Source organism: Bidens hawaiensis, unplaced genomic scaffold (genome assembly GCF_021521415.1).
Source record: "Bidens hawaiensis isolate Kalapana, Puna unplaced genomic scaffold, B.hawaiensis_p1.1 tig00001088_1, whole genome shotgun sequence".
Lineage (NCBI taxonomy): Eukaryota > Viridiplantae > Streptophyta > Magnoliopsida > Asterales > Asteraceae > Bidens > Bidens hawaiensis.
Genome location: NW_027491063.1, coordinates 1,475,423 through 1,492,512, shown reverse-complemented (window position 1 = coordinate 1,492,512; position 17,090 = coordinate 1,475,423).

Sequence of the window (17,090 nt, the reverse complement as noted above, 5' to 3'; positions counted from 1 at the left end):
TCATTACATCCCTTTGTTACTAGATGTCCTGTCAAATCGAAGAGACACAGAGTGATCATTCTCTCAATGATTTAACTTAACAGGCCTTAGACATCTAAACTCTCAACACATAAGAGGAACAAATCCCATCTTGACTGCATACATCCTTGTTGACATCTCGTATGATATCTGAGCTCTTTCTTTTACGTCATCGTGTTACCGAAAAACAAAGAAGAGAGTCAAGTTATCAGACTTGATGGAAAACCAGATCCAATATGCATCTCAGGTCAAAGGACACAATGATACTCGCCTTTACTCAAGGATTACTTATGATCAGTTGCACTAACTCCATGCAGTGATCCTTGAGAGCGGATCATGTCCAATATTTGTATCCCACAAATATCTATGAACCTTGGTGGCAAACCTATGCCTTATATTCATCACATGAATATCAACCAATCCGGGTTCATAATAGTCTTACCTTCATACTTGTTCCCACAAGCATGATCGACTACGGACGTTTAGAACAACATAAGTCATTCATGGATTAAACATGCAAATATAGAACATAACTCATTGAATAATTAAAACATAATTAATTTCATGAGATACCCATTACATTCGTTCTTATACAAACACTAAACACAGATTAAATCCACTCACTAGAATACCGAAGTCCTAATGCACAAACATGACCCTCATGTTTTGGCCTATCGAGGAGCTTCGTGAGTGGGTCCGCAATATTTTGATCGGTATGAACTTTGTGAATACATATCTTTCTTTTTTCAACTTCATCTCTTATGTAGTTGAATCTGCGCTCAATGTGCCTCGTTTTCTGATGAGCACGAGGTTCCTTGATCTGTGCAATAGCACCCTCATTGTCACAGAATATCTCTAGGGGCTCCTGAATGGAAGAGATAATCCCTAGATCCATGATGAACTTTTTCATCCATGCAGCTTCTTGGGCTGCCATTGAAGCGGCAATGTACTCAGATTCTGTAGTGGATAACGCGACAACATCCTGCTTCGAACTCTTCCAAGAGACAGCGCCTCCATTCAAAATGAAGACATATCCCGACTGTGACCGAGAATCATCTCGGTCAGTTTGGAAACTCGCATCCACGTAACCCTTTACGACGAGTTCCTCCTCACCAGACCCATATATTAAAAACATATCCTTAGTCCTTCTAAGATATTTTAATATATTCTTGACAGCCATCCAATGACTGTCACCTGGGTTATGCTGGTATCTACTCGTTAAGCTTAAAGCATACGAGACGTCCGGTCTGGTGCACATCATTGCATACATAATAGATCCTATTGCCGAAGCATAAGGAACATGCTTCATCCTATCCTGCTCTTCCTTAGAGCTAGGACTTTGGGATGAGCTCAACACGGTTCCTCTAGGAATAGGTACCAAACCTTTCTTGGAGTTTTCCATCCTGAACCTTTTCAGGATTTTATCAATGTACGCACTTTGATTGAGTCCGATCAATTTCCTTTGTCTATCCCTATAGACCTTTATTCCCAAGATATATGTCGCTTCTCCAAGATCCTTAATTGAGAAACGACTACTTAACCACGCTTTAACGTTTTCCATACTTGGTATATCATTTCCAAATAAAAGTATATCATCGACATACAAAATAAGGAACATGATTATACTCCCACTAGCCCATTTATACACACACGCCTCATCACCGTTTTGGACGAAACCAAACGCTTTGATTTCTTCATTAAAACGATGATTCCACATCCGTGATGCTTGTTTCAACCCGTAGATTGATTTCTTTAACTTACAAACTTTATCAGGATTAGATGGATCGACAAAACCTTCAGGCTGAACCATATGGACATCTTCCTCAAGATATCCATTTAGAAAAGCGGTCTTGACATCCATTTGCCATATCTCATAATCAAAATGAGCTGCAATGGCAAACAATATCCTGATCGACTTAAGCATCGCGACTGGCGAGAAGGTTTCATCATAATCAATCCCTTGAGTTTGCGTGAAACCTTTTGCGACAAGTCGAGCTTTGTAAGTATCTAAATTTCCATGCATATCGGTCTTCTTTTTGAAGACCCACTTACATCCAACCAGTTTGGAGTTAAGTGGACGATCAACCAATTCCCAAACTTGATTATCGTGCATGGATTGCATCTCGGCGCTCATGGCTTCAAGCCACTTGTCACAATCAGGTTGTGACATAGCATCTTTGTAGGAGATCGGTTCATCCGAATCGACCAAGTAGCAATCATCCACAAGAAATCCATATCTCTTGGGAGGTTGACTAACCCTACTAGATCTGCGAGCAACGTGTGTATGATCAACCATTTGATCATCTTCAACATCCTCGTGTTGAAAGCTAGTATCGACCAACTGTGTATCATCCAGTGATTCTTGAACCTCTTCAAGTTCCACTCTCTTTTCACTAGGTCCTTCCATAAGGAACCTAGTTTCTAAGAAGTATCCTTTGCGTGAAACAAACACTCTTTGTTCACTAGGATCATAGAATATATATCCTATATCATCCTTTGGGTATCCTATGAAGACACACCTGATGGATCGAGCCTCAAGCTTATTTGGGGTGTCACGTTTAACATAAACTATGCATCCCCATACCCTTAAATATGAAAAGGATGGAACCTTTCCATGCCACACTTCATAGGGTATTCGATCCACCTTTTTGGTCGGGGCCATATTCAAAATACGAGCCGCTGTGAGTAGCGCATATCCCCAAAATGATGGCGGTAGTGAGCTTCGTGCCATCATTGATCGAACCATGTCCAACAGTGTTCGATTCCTCCTCTCGGATACTCCGTTATGTTGAGGAGTTCCAGGAGGAGTGAGCTGTGAAATAATTCCACAATCTCTAAGATGACTTTGAAAGGTATCACTTAGGTATTCGCCTCCTCTATCGGAGCGGAGTACCTTGATTGTTCGGTTGAGCTGATTTTGCACTTCATTTTGAAATTCTTTGAACATTTCAAAGGCTTCATGTTTGTGTTTCATTAGATAAACATACCCATATCGACTAAAATCGTCGGTAAAGGTAATGAAGTACCTTTCACTATTCCTACTAGTTGGCTTGAAAGGTCCGCATATATCCGTATGTATGATACCTAACAAATCCTTAGCCCTTTCATTTGTACCTTTGAAAGGCTCTTTGGTCATCTTGCCTTGAATACAAGATTCACACTCATCAAACGAACCTAACTCGTTTGTTTTCAAAAGACCTTTCTTTTGGAGAGTATTTATACGATTCTTGTTTATGTGTCCAAGGCGACAATGCCAAAAGTAGGAATCACTCAAACCCTTTTTGAGTCTTTTAGTAGAAGTTTGATATAATGAGCTATTTGAGGTATTATCATGAACCAATTCATAAATACCGTTGTTTGGTACAGCTTTAAAATAAAAGATACCATTAGATGACACATGCATTTCCGATCTTACAAATTTAAAGTCAAAGTTACATTGTCTAAGAAGGTGCACAGAAATAATGTTCCTAGTCAAACTAGGAGCATACAAAACATTTTTAAAACAACTTCCAAACCACTTGGAAGTGATAAAGTGAAGTCTCCTCTAGCGACCACGTGTACTCTTGCACCGTTGCCCATGAAAAGATTCACTTCGCCCTTCTTTAAGTCTTCATTCTTTTTGAACCCCTGCAACCAATTGCAAATATGAGTTCCACATCCAGTATCCAATACCCATGTGTTAGAAGAAATAAGATTTAGCTCAACATTAATCATAAAGACATTACCCGAGGTATGCGCCGCATTCCTCTTGTCTTTTAGCTCTTTTAGGTAGACCGGGCAATTGCGTTTCCAGTGTCTGGTCTCCCCACAACCAAAACAAGGATCATCCTTATGACCCCTCGGTTCCATAACCTTTTGTTTCTTTGCCATAACCGGTGATTTGCCCTTACCCTTAAGATGCATAGGGGGACCCTTTCTTTTTGCTACCTTAGCCTTAAGATTGGGTTGAGATCGATTCTTGGATCTACCTTCATTGATCGCAAACACGGGTAAAACCCTTTTGCCCATGCTCGCCTCGGCTGTTTTAAGCATTGAGTGAAGTTCTCCAATGGTTTTGTCCCACCCGTTCATGTTATAATTTAACACGAAAGTGTCGAACCTTTTCGACAAAGAGTTAAGGATCAAATCCGTTGCTAGCTCTTTTGAGATGGGACAATTGAGCTTGGCGAGGCGATCAATGTAACTTTTCATCTTAAGTACATAAGTTGAAACTGGTTGATTATCATCCATTCTACATGCATGCAAGGCTCGAACCGTTTCGAACCTTTCCACTCTCGATTGCTTAAGGAACATTTCCTTAAGTTGAGTAATCATGTCGTACGCATTATGGTTTTCGAAATCCTTTTGGATTTCGGGAACCATAGTCGCCAACATGAGGCATGATACTTGAATGGAATCTTCCGTGAGTTTGACCCAATTCATGTATTCGACCTCAGTTCCCTCTTCCGGTTCTTCGGGGATAGGTGTTTCCAAAACATGATATAATTTTTCTTGTTTTAGAACAATCCTTAAATTTCGGAACCAATCCGAAAAGTTATTGTGGTTAAGACGGTCTTTAGCGAGAATAGATCGGAGAGATACGTTTTGGACGTTAGGGATTATGTTGTCGTCGACGTGTGCGGCCATCTGCAGAATTTTAATTAAGTTCATTTTAGTGTTTTACTTTTTAATTATTAATACCCTTTTTATATATGCAAATATAATTAATAATTAAAATCTAGAATCCAACGATAAACCCGACTCCGGTTAGGTGACCTTTTTCCCATTGTCGGTTTATCAAGGTAGTTATTCATAACAATTGCAAACCCTTTTGCAACTTCTAGAATTTATGGGACCGGTTCGAAATCATATTTCGTGTTGGCATGTTTATCCCATCAACACCTATTAGACCCCATGCTTGGGTGACCCTCTTCACATGGTTCTAATTTAAGTCGTCCTACTTGTATCAACTTGTAATATTAACATACAAACGGTTAGGTGACCTTTTTCCCATTTTATGCCAATATTACCTCAACATGTTAATTTACTCTATGCGGTTAGGTGACCTTTTTCCCACTAAGAGCTTATTAATATGTTAAGTGTTATACAAAAGGATGGTGTTTAACTTATTATCCTTAAATTTAAAAAAAAAGGATTTTTAGTTTTAATAATTCTAGTTGTAAAACTTTAAATCATGTTCTAACATGCATTTAGTAACATGATATTTTGAAACCATTTTCAAAATTCTAATTTATAATAAAGCCATTTTATTATGGGCGTGAGACGGCTAGTTAATAAATCCATTTTATTAAACTATGTGTCACGTAATTACCGATAATTATTAGAACCCGTTTTATGCTTTGTTAATTAATTCTATGTGACGAAGTTGATATCCTAATATCTAACAACCACACAATCAAACAATCAATTAACAAGCATACACAATTATACTAGACACGAGCCACTAAGTTAGACCACACTTGTTAGCCGAAACAAGTGTGTGTCTTAGGTCCGATCCTAAGGGACACATGACACATGGATGTTGTAGCTCCCACTCGATCCCGCATCCAAATGCTTCGAGCATCTTCTTCAACCTTGTTGTGATCCATTGGGCTTGAACTTGGGCCTTAGCTTCCATAAGCTTCCACTTGGGCTCAATTGGTGGGCTTAGGTCCTTTTGGGCTTGAATCCCTTAATGGGCTTGTGAAACCCATTATCACCATACCCGGCCCAATTAGGCCCAAACTTCCAATTTTGCAATCTTCTTTAATTTTACAAAATCAAATGTCCTAATACATTTTTTTCTATAAAATAAAGAAATTACAAATAACCTATTTATTACATACCCATATGAATAAATAATTACAAAATTACAAAATTGCCCATAATTAATTATTACAAACCGAAACTTGAATAATTAACTACAATCACAACATCAACCACAAATAAACATCCACTTTGGTCTACGGCTCGGTCTAGTTTTAACAAACATAACCCGTTATGTTTTAGGAACCCGTTCCAAAACCCCTTGACTTTATCGGGCCTAGCCCAACCCATTTGGGCTTGACCCAATAACTAGATTATGGGCTTCGGCCCACATGTGCAAAACACATGGGCTTCGGCCCAAATAGCCTTTTCCCTTTTATTTCCGGTTAGCCCAATAACCATATTCAAGTGGGCTTCGGCCCAAATTCACCCGAATTGGGCTTCGGCCCATTAACTCGGTTTTTTTTTTTTTTTTTTTTTTGAACAAAGCCAAAAACAATAACAAGATTAAATACAAAAAAAATCATGCATGTTAATTTTTTGTATAAAATCTTTCAAGGGGAAAAATATAAAACCGAGAACCCGAAGCTTAGTTTCCCGTATCCCGGCTCTTGATGCCATTTGTTGGATTTCTATAGAATTTATAAACTTAGTTAACCATTTAACTAGTCACAATTAAGGCGGAAGCGTGATATTTACAAACTAAACATATGAACAACCTAGTTTATTCATTTCAAGATTACCAATAATCTATTTACTAGAAACCCGAAGTAAGGATCAAATGATACGGAATAACTAAACTATCAAAGCATATAAACACTTACAATCTTAACCCTTTAAGAGTTTGGTGGATGGTTGAAGAAGATGATGATGTGAATGCTAGACTTTCAAAGGAAAACCCTCAAACGGAATATACCCCGAGCCTCCAACACGCACCGAGCTATGCTAGGGAGCTCGAACACGAAAAACCCGACACCCGAGCTCCTTCTTCTCTTTTGGCCGTGAGCTAGCGAGAAAGAAAGAAGGGAGTTGTGTCTTGTTTTTGGTTACTTGAAAGTCATATGAATCTTGATTGTACACATGCACACATAAGGGTAGGTTTTTATACAAGTCCACACTCCACCTTATGTCTTTGCATGTTAATCATTTTGACCAAGTTAGTGGGGTGTGGGGCCCACCCAAAACCGGCCCCAATATTATTATTATTATTATTTTTTTTTTTTTTTCTTTTTATTTTATATATTTTATACTTTATAAAAATATATAAACACCCCATCTTTTATAAACCATTTTATAAAAGAATACATAGTTAAATAATCATTCCAATAATAATTATTTGAATAAATAAATTAACCAATTAATTATTTAATACTTTCAAGTAATTATTCAGAAACCCGATTTTCTGAAAGTGTCGTGTTCTGTATTTGTCTTATAGATCTTATCTTAACAAATACATAATTGGTGTGTGTCTAACTCGTTATTGGGTATGACCCGACTTGGATCAAACATGACTAGCCACATTAACTTAATTATGTGTCTCGGGCATACGATATTCCAACAGTTATGGCTGGGCGAACTTAGCTTGCAGGCGAAGTTGCCCAGCAGCGCCTCTGTTCAATCTCAATCCCCCAAAATCATCATCATTTTACTGAGAAATCCATGGGTATGGTATTTGACTAACCCGCGATCATTCCTATGGTCGTTTTTGGATAAGATTTGACCCGAAAACACGTAAAGTTTGGACCTTTAATTTCATGAACGTTCAATACAAGATCTACGGTTTATCTTAAACGGACCGTACATGTTTATGGGTTTACTAGGTTCGTCCTAGAATCAAGTTCGCTACTTTACGTTTCGTTTAGACCCGATCTATCACCGTTTAAAGCTTCAAGGCTAAACGTTCAATAAAACGTAAACTTTAAAGGTCAAGTACATACCTTTTGTGCTCGTTCGATCCTGGTTAGCTTATTTAGGAACTCTAGATCTCGTATCTATCTTGAATCGCGAATGCTTGCTTGGACCTCACCTCTCTATCTCTCGGCCGAAATATGGTGGAGTGTGTTTTTGAGTGTGTAGAGATTTGGATGGATATAAATGAGGGTTTAGGGTTTTAGGTTGGTTTAAGAGGATATTTATACCCCTTGATGCCCATGGACCTAAAGCCCATTACCACTTAGTCTACCATAATTAATCTAAGTCCATGATCCGTTCTTAACTCGATATTAATTAATTAATAACGCGAAATCATTAAACGTAACTTTCTTTATTCAATATTATAAAATTTAGGATGTTACATGTTCCAATTTTTATTTAGATCATGTATGCTTGAATTAAGCTCTTCTAAATTATAATCTATTAATTTTAGAAATTGAACTAAACAGTGCCTATACAACTCCCATCTGTTCACTTTTTGGCAAATGTTACAAATAAAAAGCCAACAGACGTGTTATACGATACATCATGAGAGTATTGATAAACTAACAGGAAACGAGTACCACATTGTAAATGCACACCGCCGCATCGCGTGGGTTTCTGCTAGTGTTAAGAATTGAGGTTCTTAACATTCAAATGTCCAAGTGATGACCATTTTGGTGTTGGCGGTCAAGGATTGTAAATCTACCCGGTTTGAATTTGACAAATTTATAGAGTAAAGTTTTATGTACTTTATTTGTATTTATGCTATTGTCAATAGTTAAGATCATCTGTTATAATGTCATGTCTAATTGTTAGACTCATATGACTAAAATCAGTAATTATTATATATGATTTATTGATTTTTGTGAAATCCAAAATTTGTTGTAACAGAATGTGGTGCACACTATCATATTTATGATTGCTTGCATGATATAATTATAATATGGGAAAGATAAATTCTTCAACCATATTAGTATGCATACATAACATACTTTTTATTTTTAACTTGATGAGCATTTTTGGAAAGTTAAAGTGTGTTTTGGGTTGAAATTTTCATGTGATCCTTAATTTTAATCGCCTGTTCCAATTTTTATTTAGATCATGTACGCTTGAATTAAGATCTTTTATATTATAATCTATTAATATTAGAACTTGAACTAAACAGTGCCTAAACAACTTTCATCTGTTCACTTTTTGGTAAATGTTACAAATAAAAAGCCAACAGCCGTGTTATACGATACATCATGAGAGTATTGATAAACTAACAGGAAACGAGTACCTCATTGTAAATGCACACCGCCGCATTACGTGGGTTTCTGCTAGTGTTAGGAATTGAGGTTCTTAACATTCAAAAGTCCAGGTGATGACCATTTTGGTGTTGGCGGTCTAGGATTGTAAATCTACACGATTTGCGTTAGACAAATTTATAGAGTAAAGTTTTATGTACTTTATTTGTATTTATGCTATTGTCAATATTTAAAATCATCTGTTATAATGTCATGTCTAATTGTTAGACTCATACGACTAAAATCAGTATATATTATATATGATTTATTTATTTTTGTGAAATCCAAAATTTTTTGTAATAGAATGTGTGTGCACACTATCATATTTATGATTATTTGCATGATATAATTATAATATGGGAAAGATAAATTCTTCAACCATATTATTATGCATACATAATATATATATTTTTTTGAACTTGATGAGTGTTTTTGGAAAGTTAAAGTGTGTTTTGGGTTGAAATTTTCATGTGATCCTTAATCTTAATCGCCTGTTCCAATTTTTATTTAGATCACGTATGCTTGAATTAAGCTCTTCTAAATTATAATATATTAATATTAGAACTTGACCTAAACCGTGCCTAAACAACTCCCATCTGTTCACTTTTTGGCAAATGTTACAAATAAAAAGCCAACAGACGTGTTATACGATACATCATGAGAGTATTGATAAACTAACAGGAAACGAGTACCTCATTGTGAATGCACACTGTCGCATCGCGTGGGTTTCTGCTAGTGTTAATAATTGAGGTTCTTAACATTCAAAAGTTCAGGTGACGACCATTTTGGTGTTGGCGGTCAAGGATTGTAAATCTACCCGGTTTGAATTAGACAAATTTATAGAGTAAAGTTTTATGTACTTTATTTATATTTATGCTATTGTCAATATTTAAGATCATATGTTATAATCATGTCTAATTGTTAGACTCATACGACTAAAATCAGTAATTATTATATATGATTTATTGATTTTTGTGAAATCCAAAATTTGTTGTAACAGAATGTGTGTGCACGCTATCATATATACGATTATTTGCATGATATAATTATAATATGGGAAAGATAAATTCTTCAACCATATTAGTATGCATACATAACATATATTTTTTTTTTGAACTTGATGAGTGTTTTTGGAAAGTTAAAGTGTGTTTTGGGTTGAAATTTTCATGTGATCCTTAATCTTAATCGCCTGTTCCAATTTTTATTTAGATCACGTATGCTTGAATTAAGCTCTTCTAAATTATAATATATTAATATTAGAACTTGACCTAAACAGTGCCTAAACAACTCCCATCTGTTCACTTTTTGGCAAATGTTACAAATAAAAAGCCAACAAACGTGTTATACGAAACATCATGAGAGTATTGATAAACTAACAGGAAACGAGTACCTCATTGTAAATGCACACCGCCGCATCGCGTGGGTTTCTGCTAGTGTTAAGAATTGAGGTTCTTAACATTCAAAAGTCCATGTGGTGACCATTTTGGTGTTGGCGGTCAAGGATTGTAAATCTACCCGGTTTGAATTAGACAAATTTATAGAGTAAAGTTTTATGTACTTTATTTATATTTATGCTATTGTCAATATTTAAGATCTTATGTTATAATCATGTCTTATTGTTAGACTCATACGACTAAAATCAGTAATTATTATATATGATTTATTGATTTTTGTGAAATTCAAAATTTGTTGTAACAGAATGTGTGTGCACACTATCATATTTATGATTATTTGCATGATATAATTATAATATGGGAAAGATAAATTCTTCAACCATATTAATATGCATACATAACATATATATTTTTTTTTGAACTTGATGAGTGTTTTTGGAAAGTTAAAGTGTGTTTTGGGTTGAAATTTTCATGTGATCCTTAATCTTAATCGCCTGTTCTGTAAGGCCCCGTTACCGGTAGCCCTACTTTCGTGTTGGATTTACTAATAAACGCAGTTCTAAATATCAGAGTTAATTAAAACATTTGCGGAACATTAAAACCATTCAAACCATTACATTCCATAACCATAATTCTTGTCTTATCGGGCATTCATTGTCATTTAAAAACAAAACATAGTCTTTTAAAATAAAACATCATAGCAAAATCTTCAGATGCCAGCTTCGTCTAACTCTGCCATGTTTCCTCCTCAAGCTATCTGCCTCATTCTACTCACCTGCGTGCATACTAAAAGTCAGCTACGCTGAGTGAGTTCTAGTTAATCACATAATCATACAATACCTTCTTACATTTCATACTTAACCTCTTAACTTTCTTTCACACACACAGAAGTGCATATACTTTCATTCTTACCTTCATACATTCTTTACATACATAATCATATGTTTTAAAGAGCCTTTCACCCTATAACCTCACATATATTACAAGGGTCTGGTGCCTAACATCACAGATATTATAAGGGTCTGGTCCTAACATCACAGATATTATAAGGGTCTGGTCCCTAACATCACCGATATTATTAGTGTCTGGTCCATCTTTGTTACCATACAACCATGCCTTTCCTTCGTTTGTTAACTTTAACGCATTCATACATATAAGCAAATACATTATACTTACCTTATACGTAACACTACACCTGACAGTACGTGCAATATCCGAAGATCGTTCACGTACTAACAAGCAATAATTCATACATTTCACATCATTAATATAAGGCATACACTTATCACTTAGGATAAGTGTATTAACAAACATATCGAGTATGCACACAGCCCCAAAAACATAACACAGAAGTGGGGCTAGAAACTCACCTGAATCCTGTTACACTCTCTGTTAATCGTTATTCCCTTCTTGAGTTGTGCACGGCTAACTGTATAATATTTACACGTATCAATTAACTACTACTACTCATGTTGTGTTTCTATCTTTATATAACCCACAACAAACGGGGGTCTGGGGGCAGCGCCCCTAGCAACGGGGTCTAGGGGCGGCAGCCCCTAGCAGCGTCCAAGGGGCAGAGCCCCTGGCTGGGGTCGAGCTGCCAGGTCAGCTTAGAAAAATTTTATTTTCATTAACTGTCTTAACACATTTTTCATTAGGTTTTTAATTTATTTTCCAATTTGCTAACTCCAGCGAACTTATCATTAAGCGAACTTAACAATAAGCAAACTTAACATTAAGCGAACTTACTGTAAGCGAACTTAGTGTTAAGCGAACTTAACATCAAGCGAACTTAACATTAACCGAATTTACTGTAAGCGTACTTAGTGTTAAGCGAACTTAACATTAAACGAACTTATCACCAGGCGAAGTTAATTGCAGGTGAAGTTAGACATCAGCGAACTTGGGGTCAGCGAAGTTAATCATAGGCGAACTTGTCAACAAGCGAAGTTATCAGTTAGGTGAACTTGCGTGCAAGCGAAGTTAAGCTTGCAGGTGAAGTTATGGTTGGGCGAACTTAGCTTGCAGGCGAAGTTGCCCAGCAGCGCCTCTGTTCAATCTCAATCCCCCAAAATCATCATCATTTTACTTAGAAATCCATGGGTATGGTATTTGACTAACCCGCGATCATTCCTATGGTCGTTTTTGGATAAGATTTGACCCGAAAACACGTAAAGTTTGGACCTTTAATTTCATGAACGTTCAATACAAGATCTACGGTTTATCTTAAACGGACCGTACATGTTTATGGGTTTACTAGGTTCGTCCTAGAATCAAGTTCGCTACTTTACGTTTCGTTTAGACCCGATCTATCACCGTTTAAAGCTTCAAGGCTAAACGTTCAATAAAACGTAAACTTTAAAGGTCAAGTACATACCTTTTGTGCTCGTTCGATCTTGGTTAGCTTGTTTAGGAACTCTAGATCTCGTATCTATCTTGAAACGCGAATGCTTGCTTGGACCTCACCTCTCTATCTCTCGGCCGAAATATGGTGGAGTGTGTTTTTGAGTGTGTAGAGATTTGGATGGATATAAATGAGGGTTTAGGGTTTTAGGTTGGTTTAAGAGGGTATTTATACCCCTTGAAGCCCATGGACCTAAAGCCCATTACCACTTAGTCCACCATAATTAATCTAAGTCCATGATCCGTTCTTAACTCGATATTAATTAATTAATAACGCGAAATCATTAAACGTAACTTTCTTTATTCAATATTATAAAATTTAGGATGTTACATGTTCCAATTTTTAATTAGATCATGTATGCTTGAATTAAGCTCTTCTAAATTATAATCTATTAATTTTAGAACTTGAACTAAACAGTGCCTAAACAACTTTCATCTGTTCACTTTTTGGTAAATGTTACAAATAAAAAGCCAACAGACGTGTTATACGATACATCATGAGAGTGTTGATAAACTAACAGGAAACGAGTACCTCATTGTAAATACACACCGCCGCATTACGTGGGTTTCTGCTAGTGTTAGGAATTGAGGTTCTTAACATTCAAAAGTCCAGGTGATGACCATTTTGGTGTTGGCGGTCTAGGATTGTAAATCTACACGATTTGCGTTAGACAAATTTATAGAGTAAAGTTATATGTACTTTATTTGTATTTATGCTATTGTCAATATTTAAAATCATCTGTTATAATGTCATGTCTAATTGTTAGACTCATACGACTAAAATCAGTATATATTATATATGATTTATTTATTTTTGTGAAATCCAAAATTTTTTGTAATAGAATGTGTGTGCACACTATCATATTTATGATTATTTGCATGATATAATTATAATATGGGAAAGATAAATTCTTCAACCATATTATTATGCATACATAACATATATATTTTTTTTGAACTTGATGAGTGTTTTTGGAAAGTTAAATTGTGTTTTGGGTTGAAATTTTCATGTGATCGTTAATCTTAATCGCCTGTTCCAATTTTTATTTAGATCACGTATGCTTGAATTAAGCTCTTCAACATTATAATCTATTAATATTAGAACTTGAACTAAACAGTGCCTAAACAACTCCCATCTGTTCACTTTTTGGCAAATGTTACAAATAAAAAGCCAAAAGACGTGTTATACGATACATCATGAGAGTATTGATAAACTAACAGGAAACGAGTACCTCATTGTAAATGCACACTGTCGCATCGCGTGGGTTTCTGCTAGTGTTAATAATTGAGGTTCTTAACATTCAAAAGTTCAGGTGACGACCATTTTGGTGTTGGCGGTCAAGGATTGTAAATCTACCCGGTTTGAATTAGACAAATTTATAGAGTAAAGTTTTATGTACGTTATTTGTATTTATGCTATTGTCAATATTTAAGATCATATGTTATAATGTCATGTCTAATTGTTAGACTCATACGACTAAAATCAGTAATTATTATATATGATTTATTGATTTTTGTGAAATCCAAAATTTGTTGTAACAGAATGTGGGTGCACACTATCATATTTATGATTACTTGCATGATATAATTATAATATGGGAAAGATAAATTCTTCAACCATATTAGTATGCATACATAACATATTTTTTTTTTAACTTGATGAGCTTTTTGGAAAGTTAAAGTGTGTTTTGGGTTGAAATTTTCAAGTGATCCTTAATTTTAATCGCCTGTTCCAATTTTTATATAGATCATGTATGCTTGAATTAAGATCTTCTATATTATAATCTATTAATATTAGAACTTGAACTAAACAGTGCCTTAACAACTTTCATCTGTTCACTTTTTGGTAAATGTTACAAATAAAAAGCCAACAGATGTGTTATACGATACATCATGAGAGTATTGATAAACTAACAGGAAACGAGTACATCATTGTAAATACACACCGCCGCATTACGTGGGTTCTTGCTAGTGTTAGGAATTGAGGTTCTTAACATTCAAAAGTCCAGGTGATGACCATTTTGGTGTTGGCGGTCTACGATTGTAAGTCTACACGATTTGCGTTAGACAAATTTATAGAGTAAAGTTTTATGTACTTTATTTGTATTTACGCTATTGTCAATATTTAAAATCATCTGTTATAATGTCATGTCTAATTGTTAGACTCATACGACTAAAATCAGTATATATTATATATGATTTATTTATTTTTGTGAAATCCAAAATTTTTTGTAATAGAATGTGTGTGCACACTATCATATTTATGATTATTTGCATGATATAATTATAATATGGGAAAGATAAATTCTTCAACCATATTATTATGCATACATAACATATATTTTTTTTTTTGAACTTGATGAGTGTTTTTGGAAAGTTAAATTGTGTTTTGGGTTGAAATTTTCATGTGATCGTTAATCTTAATCGCCTGTTTCAATTTTTATTTAGATCACGTATGCTTGAATTAAGCTCTTCAACATTATAATCTATTAATATTAGAACTTGAACTAAACAGTGCCTAAACAACTCCCATCTGTTCACTTTTTGGCAAATGTTACAAATAAAAAGCCAAAAGACGTGTTATACGATACATCATGAGAGTATTGATAAACTAACAGGAAACGAGTACCTCATTGTAAATGCACACTGTCGCATCGCGTGGGTTTCTGCTAGTGTTAATAATTGAGGTTCTTAACATTCAAAAGTTCAGGTGACGACCATTTTGGTGTTGGCGGTCAAGGATTGTAAATCTACCCGGTTTGAATTAGACAAATTTATAGAGTAAAGTTTTATGTACGTTATTTGTATTTATGCTATTGTCAATATTTAAGATCATATGTTATAATGTCATGTCTAATTGTTAGACTCATACGACTAAAATCAGTAATTATTATATATGATTTATTGATTTTTGTGAAATCCAAAATTTGTTGTAACAGAATGTGGGTGCACACTATCATATTTATGATTACTTGCATGATATAATTATAATATGGGAAAGATAAATTCTTCAACCATATTAGTATGCATACATAACATATTTTTTTTTTAACTTGATGAGCTTTTTGGAAAGTTAAAGTGTGTTTTGGGTTGAAATTTTCAAGTGATCCTTAATTTTAATCGCCTGTTCCAATTTTTATATAGATCATGTATGCTTGAATTAAGATCTTCTATATTATAATCTATTAATATTAGAACTTGAACTAAACAGTGCCTTAACAACTTTCATCTGTTCACTTTTTGGTAAATGTTACAAATAAAAAGCCAACAGATGTGTTATACGATACATCATGAGAGTATTGATAAACTAACAGGAAACGAGTACATCATTGTAAATACACACCGCCGCATTACGTGGGTTCTTGCTAGTGTTAGGAATTGAGGTTCTTAACATTCAAAAGTCCAGGTGATGACCATTTTGGTGTTGGCGGTCTACGATTGTAAGTCTACACGATTTGCGTTAGACAAATTTATAGAGTAAAGTTTTATGTACTTTATTTGTATTTACGCTATTGTCAATATTTAAAATCATCTGTTATAATGTCATGTCTAATTGTTAGACTCATACGACTAAAATCAGTATATATTATATATGATTTATTTATTTTTGTGAAATCCAAAATTTTTTGTAATAGAATGTGTGTGCACACTATCATATTTATGATTATTTGCATGATATAATTATAATATGGGAAAGATAAATTCTTCAACCATATTATTATGCATACATAACATATATTTTTTTTTTTGAACTTGATGAGTGTTTTTGGAAAGTTAAAGTGTGTTTTGGGTTGAAATTTTCATGTGATCCTTAATCTTAATCGCCTGTTCCAATTTTTATTTAGATCATGTATGCTTGAATTAAGCTCTTCTAAATTATAATCTATTAATATTAGAACTTGAACTAAACAGTGCCTAAACAACTCCCATCTGTTCACTTTTTGGCAAATGTTACAAATAAAAAGCCAACAGACGTGTTATACGATACATCATGAGAGGGTTGATAAACTAACAGGAAACGAGTACCTCATTGTAAATGTACACTGTCGCATCGCGTGGGTTTCTGCTAGTGTTAAGAATTGAGGTTCTTAACATTCAAAAGTCCAGGTGACGACCATTTTGGTGTTGGCGGTCAAGGATTGTAAATCTACCCGGTTTGAATTAGACAAATTTATAGAGTAAAGTTTTATGTACTTTATTTGTATTTATGCTATTCTCATTATTTAAGATCATATGTTATAATGTCATGTCTAATTGTTAGACTCATACGACTAAAATCAGTAATATTATATATGATTTATTGATTTTTGTGAAATCCAAAATTTGTTGT